Genomic DNA, 13129 nt, shown 5'->3' with positions numbered 1-13129 from the left:
GGGCCACAATATTGTACTCAATACCCATTGATTGTTAAAGGAAAATTCATCATAAATAACTATCTTTGCTTATAATGCTTGTAAATTATGGCAGTATCGAGGCATATGCACAGTATGCACATATGCCAATAAGAGACTGATCAATTTCAGTCCAAAAACATCAATGGGAAAATTCAAGTAAAAACAATATCAAGTGAATAACTATCTTTGTTTTAAGAAAAGAAAACTCATTTCCTTCATTCTTAACCATTCATAATGGCTATAATCATTGTCTTTGTTCTCAAATTGTTATTTTTTAATTGTCGTTGTTCATCTGTTCGTTCTTTCTTCTTCTTCTTCTTCTTCCTTCTTCTTTTAACTTTTAATATAAGTAACTGAGACAATTTCTCTTTTCACTTTTAACAAAGTCCGTATATTCTCAATCACCGGAATCCATTCATTCGTTCGTTCATGCTTCACTAATTTGTCTGATCCTCTCTCTCTCTTTCTCTTTCTGTGGTGAATAATGGAAGTAAAGAGAAAGAAAGAAATTTAAGGCAAAAAGAAGAAACTCATATATTTTTATGAATTTTTTTTACTCTCTATGTTTTTCGTTCCCTTTATTATCAGGTTTTACCTTGCCTTGAATTTATCAGCATATGCTTTTATGAAAGAAAGAAAGAATAAAAAAAAAAAACAACCCAATAACTCATCATATTGTCATTATATTTGAGTGGTTATTCCTGTTAATAACGATCAGTACTACTCACACTATTATTACTTCTGCTACTTATGCTAATATGAATTACTAATGCTACTTTCTAAGTATCCTTTTTTGGCCTTCGTTTTGATGAAGAATTTAATTATAGTTACGTTATTTTATTACATCTTAGTCCCGTATGTGTATGTGTGTATGTACGAATGCGTTAGTATGTGAATATTGTTGCTGTCTCCAGTTAAGTGGAAAAACATAAGACTGTAGTTGACTAAGTGATATACATATTGAAAACTGAAACGCAATTAGGTCAATGATAAGTAGGTAAGTAGTAGTGATTACAGTTACTCTCTCTATCTCTATCTTGCTTTTTATTCAAGTCTAATTATTAAATCATCCATCCACAAATTTCCACTGATACATACATCACTAGACAATTGAATCATTCATCTATAAAATATTTAGCTTAACTTATATCAAGTTTGTTTTAATGCTTAAGTTGCGCACGTATATATATATACCGCGAAATCGGCTTCTTAGCCTTCTTTCCTTGTTATTTCTCCTTCGTTTATCATTTATTTATACATGCCTTAAGGAGAAATTTATCTCATCAAAATGATAATCATAATAGTAATGATAGTCTTAGTGAGAATGGCATTAGTAACAATAACGAACCTGTTTATTTTATTTGTTTAGTTACTGTGTGTCTACTTTGTACATCTATCCCTAGTTTTTTTTTTCAATAAAAACTGTACACTATAGACTGAAATCTTATTTTATTTTTTTTATTATTTCGTTCTTACAACCAAACTACTACTAATACTAATACTACTACTACTACTGATAATAATAGTAATACTAGTAATAGAGGAGAAGAAGAAGAAGAACAAACTCCCTAAAGCATTTATCTACACATTTATCTGAAATATCATCATTTGATGAATGTAGGACATTTTCAAGAGGATACAGCTGATAATGAAGTAGTGGTGAATCTCGTAAAGGAGAAATATATATTCAGATAGGTTTTGTCGATTCTTATTTCTTCTTTCTAATTGTATATATGTGCATGTGTATGTATGTACATATGTGTGTGTGTTTGTTTAACTTTCAACTTACCTCTAATATTGATGAAATATTTGAATAAAGTAGTTAATCTCATATGAAATGTTCCTTAAATATACATTAATCTTTACTTATATTTGAAATGATTAGTTAAACACAAAGTTGGCAATTCGTTTCATTGAAAAAAAAAGAAAAAAGAAAAAAAAAGAAAAAAGAAAAAGAAAGAAAGATAAGAAGGGAAAAAACCTGGAGAAGAAGAAAAAGAAGAAGTAGTCGTAGTGTTTTAATGATAAGTGTATGAGTATACGATTAAGAAATGATAAGTGTAAGAGATATTTATTTATTTACAATAACTAACAACAATCTGAACAAATTATCAATGGATAAATAGTATCCTTTCCTATACTCATTACAGTTTTTTTTCTTCTTATCTGATCTATTTTAGATTTCGTTTCAAATTAAATAGTAACTTTATTCAAAAGAGAAATGAATAATCCATCTTACATGATCCACAATAATAATAAGAATGATGTTTGTTAGTTGTGTGAACAATCATTTAGACTGGTCAAGTATGAATTATCACTTTACATTATGTGATAATATGGGATTTTATTAAATTTTATCAGTATAATTGAAAGTATTCTGTTAATGTTGAAGGTAAAACAAAGTTAAAAGTATGTAAGTGGTGAATATTTTCATGTATTATCAATTTAGCTAGAAGAAAAGATAGATAATGGCTAACAGTGGAATTTAAGATGTGTGTTTCGACTCATTTGAGACATGTTAGTTGGATGTATTTGTATCTCAAAGTTGATGTTCACTCTGAGACTCAGATCCAGTACCATTCGCTTCAAACGTTATCGCGTTATCTACTTAGCTATTGAGTCCTGATAGCCACTTGCTTGTGCAATGGGATGAAGTGGATAATGCGATGGTGTTTGAATTGAACGGTACTGAGTTCAAGTTCCAGAGTGAACATCAACTCTCAGATGAAGGTGTATCCAATTAACAAGTCCCAAATAGGATGAAATGCGCATCCTTCATTCTACTCATAGTCACCATTCATCTTTGCTTATAATGCTTGTGAATTAAAGCAATATCGGAGCAATTCGCACAATATCTACGTATGACAATAAGAGATTGATCAATTGGATTCCTAAAGATCAATAAAAAGATTCAAGTAAACAATATCAAGTCAATTTAGCTATAATTATTCCTCAGATTAGTGAGGTTTAGTTTACATCATTAAATGTTAGATAAATTTAAGTCCCACTTGGAACATTATGATTTATTGTACTCTATAAATTCAAAACTAGTTCCTAAGTCTTCAATAATTGTAAGGCATTGGCTTGAGGTAACCGAATCATCAATAAATCGTCATGGTTTTTACAATGAAATTAATTTTTACAATCTAAATCGTGAATTGATTTTGACTAGACCACCATTGACAACTTTGAGGCACTGGACGGTAGTTTCCTTCTAGTGTGAAACTCATCAGCAGTGTGGAACCCAGAACCGTCAATCTCATGAGTAAGCATTTAAACTCTAAACCACTTGGCCAGCACCTAACGGTGTTAGTGTCTAACGTCAACCAATTCACAAAAATGAAAAAAACCCTTATCCATTACCTGCGGTGTGAATAACTATTTCACACCCGAAGTAGATTTAACTCCACTGATTATGGATTCTAAATAGAACTCCAGGAGTCACATCTTGAAATTAGTTACTAGTAAACACATTAAATTAATTATATATCATAACAATTGTTTATGGTTTACATAAATATACAAAGATGTGAACAAAATTGCACATATTTCTTCATGCACATTCGTTTAAAAACACAAAAGTGATGCACAATACTCTGAGTTCTAGTTAAGGCAGAAGTTCAGTTATACCCAGTTCTTGATAACTGACTAGTTAGTTAACTCTACTTGATAGTTCAAAAACCGTGGAACCAACCATAGTTGTTACAAAATCATTTATATGTGTTTAGTCTCATGTTACTGTCAACAGTATTTTTCTTTCTAATATAATATATGCTTTCACTACTTAATGGACGATGAATATTCACAACTAATTGGTCACTGAGTAGTATACCAATATAATGCTTATCTACTCATTAATGTACACCGAATTCTACCGAACAAGTTGGATTATAGTCATTTGTCTAAGTGACTAAACATTTTATGAACTATGTTTTGATCGTAGCTAAGAGAAGATAGTCGGCATGACACACACTGAGCATCAGTCCCTTCAAGACTGTAGGTACGCCTTCCTGACGAGTAACATAAATTACTAAACCTAGGTTCAGGGTTTCCTGTCCACTACCTATGACCAGCCAATCTACAGGACTAGTTTAAACATATTAAATCTATGTAAGGTCATTAGTTGTTAGAATTGGTTGTTTGTGATTACGTTTTACTCTAGCAATGGGTTATGGATTTTACAAGGGGTATCATTTTCTTCATGTACCTCTTGGTGACGAGTATTAGTTAACACGAAACTTCGGTTAAGCATGACTTCTTACTAATTACGTTCAACCAACCAATACTGAATGAAATATCATTCCTTGAACGACTTATCTACTTTTTGCTTAGTATGATTTTATTGTTACTGTTAGTAGCTCCAGTATTTCAATGTTGTCATCATAAAACGTTCATTAAACCAGTGGTAACAGCTTAGGCAACAAAAGTAAACCATAAGATTGGCGCAGTGTATCTGTTTAAATAGTCACATTTATTCATGTCAGTGAAAAAGATTATAGCTAAAAGTCAACCCCAGCTATATATAGTGCTCAAATCATTACCACTCTCCAGGTTGTATTAATTGATCCTTTACAAGTACATACACTCACTAGACTGAATATCAATCAGGGCAACTGGACATTGACTAATTTGATTGTATTGATAAAAATTCTGTTATATTCGAAAGATTCTGTTCTTGTGAAAATGAATAGTTAATCAAGGATGTAACTAAGTCATAGTAGATTCGATTCAAGGTAATTCTTTAAGCTTCGTATATCAATCGCCCTGATAACCATCATTAAATTAATTCCAACGATGTATGAATTCAGATAGCAACACGAAGTGCCTACTACAGTTTATTATTGAATAGCACAACTCACTAAACCACACCAAACAAATTTGAGCAAAAAAGCTAATGCGTGCGAAAGAGCGAATACAGAGGCTATTTCAGCAACTAACAGTTAAGTTAGATAGAGGGACATATGCGTAGGCTGTCACATGTGATCAAGCATACATGATATTATATACATGATAAACATGATATACAAATTTTTTACTGTACGAATAACACTCTGTTAAGTAAATTAATTGGAGGGTTTGGCAAAATTAAACATGAATAAGCTTAAGTGTAGGAGAGGTTACTGTATGCCATGACTCTAGGTTTTTTATTGTGAAGACATTTTCATATCACGTTTTCAGTATAAAATCATTTTACCTATATTTCACTAATGTTGTATGACAACTGTGGATTTATATGGGTGACGGCAATTCCAAACACGAATTCAAATCATTTAAGACACGATCTACGTTAGGTCGATTTCATCCCAGTACTCTCAAGTAATACCCAAGTTAAATTTTTCTCAGATTGTTAGGCTCCGGGATGGCTACTCTAACTTAGAAGACATGGGATTGTGTGGCGAGACTATAATTTATGGACGACCTTTGAACGAATCTTAAGTGACCTTGCGAAATATTAACCAATCAGCAAACAGTCAGTATAGAGTAAAAATATATTATACAAAACCAAAGAAATAATGCCGATACATTTCTTATACATGGTTCAAAAACTTGTCAAGTTTAGCATGAGGTTCATAGGTTCTAAAATCGTAATGCATGCAGTAAAGGAAATCATCCATATGGCTGCAGAATAGTCGGCTCTTTGAGCCATGATAAGGTCGCAAAAACCCTTTCAGCCTCAACCACATAGCTTCAATATTGTTTGTGTGCACTCCGGTTGTTGAGTACACAAAAGGCCCCTTTTAAAAAAAAAAAAAAAAAAAAAAAAAAAAAAAAAAAAAAAATTTTTAAACCACTAAAAAAAAAAAAAAAAATTATTAAAAATTTTTAAAAATAATTTTTTTTTTTTTATTATCCAGTTCGCAATAACCGTCGTAATTTGCCTTAGTTAGGAATTATATATGGGATTTTCGTGCTACTTGGCACTCGTCAGCAAGGTGTACCTGTAATCTTGAGGGAACTGGTGCTCCCTGGCGGATTCGATCTCGTGTCACCCAGCTTCACAGTCAGAGACGCTACCACTGAGCTATCCGAGCCGTGACTAACCTCCTGTAGGACTGAGATGTAATCACAATTGATTGATCACTGGGTGGTGATCAATCTCATGCTTGTCTAGTCCTTATTAGTGCAGATCGAATGCTATCGATCATGTTGCAATGTGGCCACCAGTCTAGGTGACTCAACACTGCGGGCACTATATATTCTGAGTATTTACTACATCCTGTTAAAGAATCTTAAAGCCATCATCCAGAAAATACAGGTGTTTATTAACAGTTGTCTACACAAAATACTTCAGATCCGTTGGCCGGACACTATTAGCAACAACCTACTGTTGGAGAGAACAAACCAGATCCCAGTGGAGGAAGAAATCAGGAAGAATGGTTGGAAGTGCATGGGATACACATTGAAGAAAGCACCGAACTGCGTCACAAGACAAGCTCTCACATGGAATCCTGAAGGCCAGAAGAAAAGAGGAAAACTAAAGAATATATTACGCCGAGAAATGGAGATAGACATGAGAAAAATGAACAAGAATTGGATGGAAGTAGAAAAGAAGGCCCAGGACAGAGTGGGTTGGAGAATGCTGGTCAGCGGCCTATGCTCCATTGGGAGTAACAGGCGTAAGTAAGTAAGTAAGTCAAAGAATCTTATTTTTTTAAAGAAAAAATTGTCAGTTTACTAAAAAAAATCGATATATTTTTTTTGTTGTCAACAGAAGAAACGTGATGATTTCTTTAGTTCTTTTCTTTTTAATCATAAAAGGAATACTTTTAATTCACTTTGATCATAGAGAAATATCTGAAAAAAAGTAATAGTCATAGTAGCAGTGATTACCTAGTTAAAAGAAATTGATAAAATAATGAAGTATCATGACTGTTACTGATTGAAGTTGTGGGTGAGTTTATATGGGAACATATAATTAGTTATATAATATACCCTTGTGGGTTAGGGTAATTTTACATTAGTTTCCAGGAGGACTATACACCATCCAAACTTTCATGTGACAACCAAAACAGTACAACTCAATCCCGTTTAACAGGAGAGCCAGACACCGTCTAAGCTTAACCCGAGCAGTACTGCTCAATCTCGTTTCGCAGGAGAACCAGACACCATCCAGGTTTAAAATTTGTAGCCTAATTATATAATAATATACTCAATTTTAAAAAGGAGAATCTTTAATACTAGTATTATTTACTATGAATGGTTCAATCAATCCAGCCAAAACATGGACTCACTTAGTTTTCTAATATCGTGTAGTTGAACTCAATCGATATTCAAACTTACTGAAGTTTTATGTTAGTTATTACTGGTAAGAGAAGAGTATTTTAAATTTTGAGGAAAATATACTCTTAGTTATACTTGTGCTCACATCACACTTTTTCACACCCAAAGACGTTATTACTAAGATATTGAGGACGAGACCAACCTCTTCTAGGACTAAGATATTTATAACTTGTTGATTACTGAGTAGTAACCAATGTCATGTTTGTCTAGTTTTTTAACACAATTTGAAATATGTAGATCGATTGACTTGATAAGCATGGACTATGTCAAAATATTATGTGGTTAGAGGTATTTGACAAGAAATCTCGGGTCCAGGTTTCGTGTTATTTAGAACCTGTTAGAAATATCTTCTTTTGATCATACGGAAACTGATTATATTAGGCAGTTTGCGATTCTGTCACTCAGCCTTAAAGTCAGAGATGTTATCACTGAACTATTCGGATTGCAATTGACCTCCTGAAAGATTGAGATACTTGCACTGGTTGATCTCTAAGTAGTAACTAATGTAATGAGTGTTTTGCAATATATGTTGGACAGTCGATAACCAAAAAGAAGAGCTAATTATAGTCTACCACGATTCTAAAGAAATCAGATCTTCAAAAAAAAGTCAATCAACAAATCTTAACCAATTTCTTAAGGAGTCATTTTAACCCAGTGATTAATGATTAATTTTTATCTCAATGATAGATTTGATTGATTCAAAAATGATTCTTAATATGAATGGACTTAATCATTAAGATTATTGAGAATCAGGTAAAGTATTAACTCAATCTGATTTATTCAGATTCCTTAACCAAGATTCTTGGTGAATCTTCTTGTCTAAGATCGTCTTTTTTCCACTTGATCTCACTTTGTAATACAGTAGCTGTCTTCAAATATACCCAAACAATGATGTTGGATAGCCAGCAATCAATACTTATTAATAATGTTTTTGTAGACAGATATATAGATTTTTTTATCAGGAAACCATGAACTGTAGAGTCAATCAAGCTGAAATAGAGGATGTATGTCGACTATGGGTCTTTTTGTCCAATTTACATGGGTCAATGAATCAATTCATCATATGTTATTGGCTATGAGTCTGAGGATTCTAAATTTTATTTCATATTAATAAGCACCAACTAGGCTGATACAATTATGTGATGAAGATGGGGACTTTCACTTAGAATAAAATTGAATGGTTATGTTAATAAATCTTAAAATGTTTCTTGATGACTTATGTTAATTGATAATTTCTGATACTGAGTAAAAATTCACAGAGAATAAGCATTGATCAGGAAAACAAAAGAACAAATTACGCCTAGAAATGGAGACAAGCATGCGAAGAATGAATAACATTTGAATAGAACTAGAAAGGAATGTCCAAGGTAGAGTGGGTTGGATAATGCTGGTCGGCGGCCTATGTTCCATTGAGAGTAACATGCGTTAGTAAGTAAGTAAGTAAGTAAGTAAGTAAGTAAGTAAGTAAGTAAGTAAGTAAGTAAGTAAGTAAGTAAGTAAGTAAGTAAGTAAGTAAGTAAGTAAGTAAGTAAGTAAGTAAGTAAGTAAGTAAGTAAGTAAGTAAGTAAGTAAGTAAGTAAGTAGTAAGTAAGTAAGTAAGTAAGTAAGTAAGTAAGTAAGTAAGTAAGTAAGTAAGTAAGCAAGTAAGGAAGTAAATTTATTTGTCTTATATCTATTTTGTATATTAAATTTACTTCCATACAATCAAGTGGATTCACTACAATTAAACACAAATAATCATCATGGTTTCAATATTCAATGTTCAATCATATTCCATGAATCATTTCATTATAACAGATGTATTTCTTATTGTTTGAAATAATAGTCAAACATACAGAATTATACGAATTAAAGGACACAAGTCATCTAATACATATTTAATCTTAGTAAGAAATTAATAATAAATAAACCTACTTATAAACCATGTGACATGAGTATCGTTTCGTGTAGAGGGATAATTAACATATACATATATGCCATTATTATTATGATTATTATTATTAGTATTAGTGTTGGGCTGTCTGTCGCTATATCAATTTTTCAAGTATAATCAGCAAAATAGCCAAAAGGTTTAGAACCTTATAGGCTTCAAGACGGACATTCACCAAGTTAGTTACTATCATGTTCACTACAGGATATCCTGGGAGAAAGTACAGAAAACAGCTATTCATGCGATTCCAGAACTCCGGGGTTTGTCATATAAAGAGTGGCTTGAAAAGCTAGACCTATTTATTCTGTCCTATAGCAGATTAGGAGGTGATCTGATTTTAATGTATAGAATACTTAGGAATGATTTTGGATCTAATATATCTTCTCTTTCTCTTCCCACTAGATTGGGACATCTAAGAAGACATAGACAGCGAGTAGAAAAGCCAAGAATGAACAAAATACCAGTAGCATACAGGTTTTCACATTGAGTCATCAATCTTTGGAACTTATTACCCGAAGCAGTGATGTCCAAACCTTCAATTGACTCATTCAAGAGAAGGCCAGACATTCACAGAAGCATACTAGAAAAGGAATAACATAAGCTGTAGACCATTTGTCATTACTACACATATCTGAATCTTATAATTTAATTTTAGCAAATAATGGTATTACACAAACAGTTCCAACAGTTTCTTCATTTACTGGGGTTCTTTTGTTTGTTCTCCTGTGAATCATAGACTATTACAAGACATCTGTAAGAACCGTAAAAAACATTTAAGAATTTAAAGCAACACAGACTCTATGATACATTAATGTCGTTAGCTAACTCAACGAATTCTACATAGTAATATCAACAGAAATCACTTGTAGAATAAGAGCTAAGCACTTTTAACGTTATAATCAATAAATTGATTATTATTATTTATTAGCACTTATTAGGATAGTGAGTTGAATAGAGACTATTCAATCTGAATATAGTTTACTCTATGGCCTTCCATTATCAAGAAAATCAATAAAAGAGAACATATGGATGAAGTATTATTTTTAAATTACTCAGTTGACATCCAATAATTTAGATTTCTAAATTCAATCAGTCCATAAATCCTGAAGATGTTAGATTTGATTCTTGGAAAGCATGTGAATAGGTACTATTGACAATTACTATAAAAGATTAATGAAAACATTGTCTAAAGCTTGCTAGTTTTTAATAGCTATTCAATTAAAGTCAACCTGTGATGTAAACTAACTCCGCTTGGAGCCCCTGTGGGGATACTGCCGGTCTCAAACCCGGACAAAGAAGGAGGATTGGGCATGGGGTTAGCGACCCCATCTCGTAGAAAACTAACTCGCTAAAAAAATAACCATAAAAAAACAATTCAAACCATTTAAACTATGTCCTGGGAGTTAGATGGTCTTCATTTAGAAGAGTTACGAAGCCACATGTTGAAAGCCGAGTCCCTTCGGAAGTCATGATGCTGATGCTCTTTCTAACAATCGAAGCAACCATTAATTTAGGTACATGGAATGCTCGTACAATGCAATGTAATCTACCTTAAAAACCTAGCAAGTAAATTATTCAAAAAAGCATAAAGAACTAACAATTGGAAAGAATATTCTTCGAAAAAATCTTTTAATCATAGCGTTATCAACTAACAGATTACTTGTAATAAATAAGTAATGAACCTACTTTGTCTTTAATTAGTTTAGCCAAAAAGATGAAGTTTTTATAAGATCAGATCAAGTGATATTGCATAGAATAATTTTAAATTGTAATTCATAAGTTGGTATTCTAGTAGAAATACTTTGTAAGACCTAAGTATTCCGTTTATTACCACTCATCAAACCAAACAACTTATAGTTGAATTCGTGAGTCATTTAAAGCTAGATTACCATGGAAAGCTTAGAGGCACTGGAAGGCCGTTTCGTCCTAGTATGGTACTCCTCAGCAGTGCGCGTCCACGATCCCACCCCGCGAGATTCGAACCCAGGGCTTATACGTCTCGCGCGCGAACACTCGACTTCTATTCCATGGAGACGTCATTCGACGGTGTTAATGTCTAACTTCAGCCAATCCAAGAAATTGCGCCTCCGTCTACCATCGTCATCAGTGAGTTACTATCTCACAACATACCCGGTTGAACTCCACTGGTTACGACTTCTCACTCGATTTCCGGGAAATACCTCTTGAAACCAGTCACTAGTGAGCAATGTCGTTCAGTGATTCCAGTTTTTCCATGATGGTCTGGTTTCAATTGACTCATGAATCCAACTATGAAATTACTAAAATCTCCAAAAAAGTACATTCTGATAATAAACAACTTATGCTTGATATTATAATTCGTATTTGTTTCCATCTTTTTAAATACATTCATTTCAACTTTACTGACGAGATTATGTCAAATCTTTGTTTCTAATCAGTGTTGTTCTTCATAAATTTTAACTGTTTCCAGCTGATACATTGAATTCATCTGATTCTGTAAATTTTATTGCACTAACTTTGTTCAAAATTATCAGACGAAAGAAATGTACAAAAATATTTATGTATCTCAAACATACTTTATGAGACGAATTATGCACATATATAGTTCTTCTTTAAACTACATATTCGAATGTATATCGTATCATCAACACCGATGAACGAGCTAAGTTCATCCATATCATTAATGATAATGTTTCATTTCATTTTTTGAGGTCTATCAATTACTCATATTGGGGTAGTTGGCAGGAAACCCTAGATTTAGGTCTCATGTCAGTTGAGAATCACCACTGAGGTGCACCTGTAATTTCATGGGAACTGATGTGGTACTCTGAGAGATACGAACCCACATAAATGAATTGGATTATTCTCGTAAAAACTATAACAGCTTTGTAGTTTACAAACCTTACCCATAGGATATGAAAACCTTAGGGCTAAGAAGGATGTAGTGAGTTTCGTTTTAGTTTTTCTTTTTATAACCATTTCTTTTGTCTGTGAACTGGTAGATTCGCTGTATATATATATACGCTTGTTACTCCCAATGTAGCATAGACCACCGACCAGCATTCTCCAACCCACTCTGTCCTGGGCCTTCTTTTCTACTTCCATCCAATTCTTGTTCATTTTTCTCATGTCTATCTCCATTTCTCGGCGTAATATATTCTTTAGTTTTCCTCTTTTCTTCTGGCCTTCAGGATTCCATGTGAGAGCTTGTCTTGTGACGCAGTTCGGTGCTTTCTTCAATGTGTATCCCATGCACTTCCAACCATTCTTCCTGATTTCTTCCTCCACTGGGATCTGGTTTGTTCTCTCCAACAGTAGGTTGTTGCTAATAGTGTCCGGCCAACGGATCTGAAGTATTTTGTGTAGACAACTGTTAATAAACACCTGTATCAAACTGATATATATATATATATATATATATATATATATATATATATATATATATATATATATATAGGTTATTCCCAGAAAATACCTTACTGCTAGCATACCCAAATCCAATCTAAAGTTTTAAATTCACTGCGATATAAGTGTGTTTTTTTACCAAAAAATAACCGAATCCGGACGAACAACTTTTGAGTCATTACAATGGTCAACTAAAACCACTACAACATAGTAACAGTTGAAGTCAAAAGATATTCAATTATCTTTTTGAGATGGTGAAGATTTGTAGCTTAGGTGGATGATTTTGATGGGGTTTTGTTCTCTGAGCTGGATGGTTTGGTCGTGGAGCTTTCATCGTTCTTCTGAACGACATCATCAGTACAAACTTCAGATAGAAGTGAAGTGTTCGAATTTCTCCATATGTGTTTCACAGCTTGTTCTGTACACTTCGACGTTGATTGGTTCTTATTGACCTTAAATTTGTCATTGTCAAAGGAGTAAACAATGACAAATTTAAGGTCAATAAGAACCAAT

Source organism: Schistosoma haematobium, chromosome 2 (assembly GCF_000699445.3).
Source record: "Schistosoma haematobium chromosome 2, whole genome shotgun sequence".
Lineage (NCBI taxonomy): Eukaryota > Metazoa > Platyhelminthes > Trematoda > Strigeidida > Schistosomatidae > Schistosoma > Schistosoma haematobium.
Note: the sequence above shows the minus strand (reverse complement) of the source record.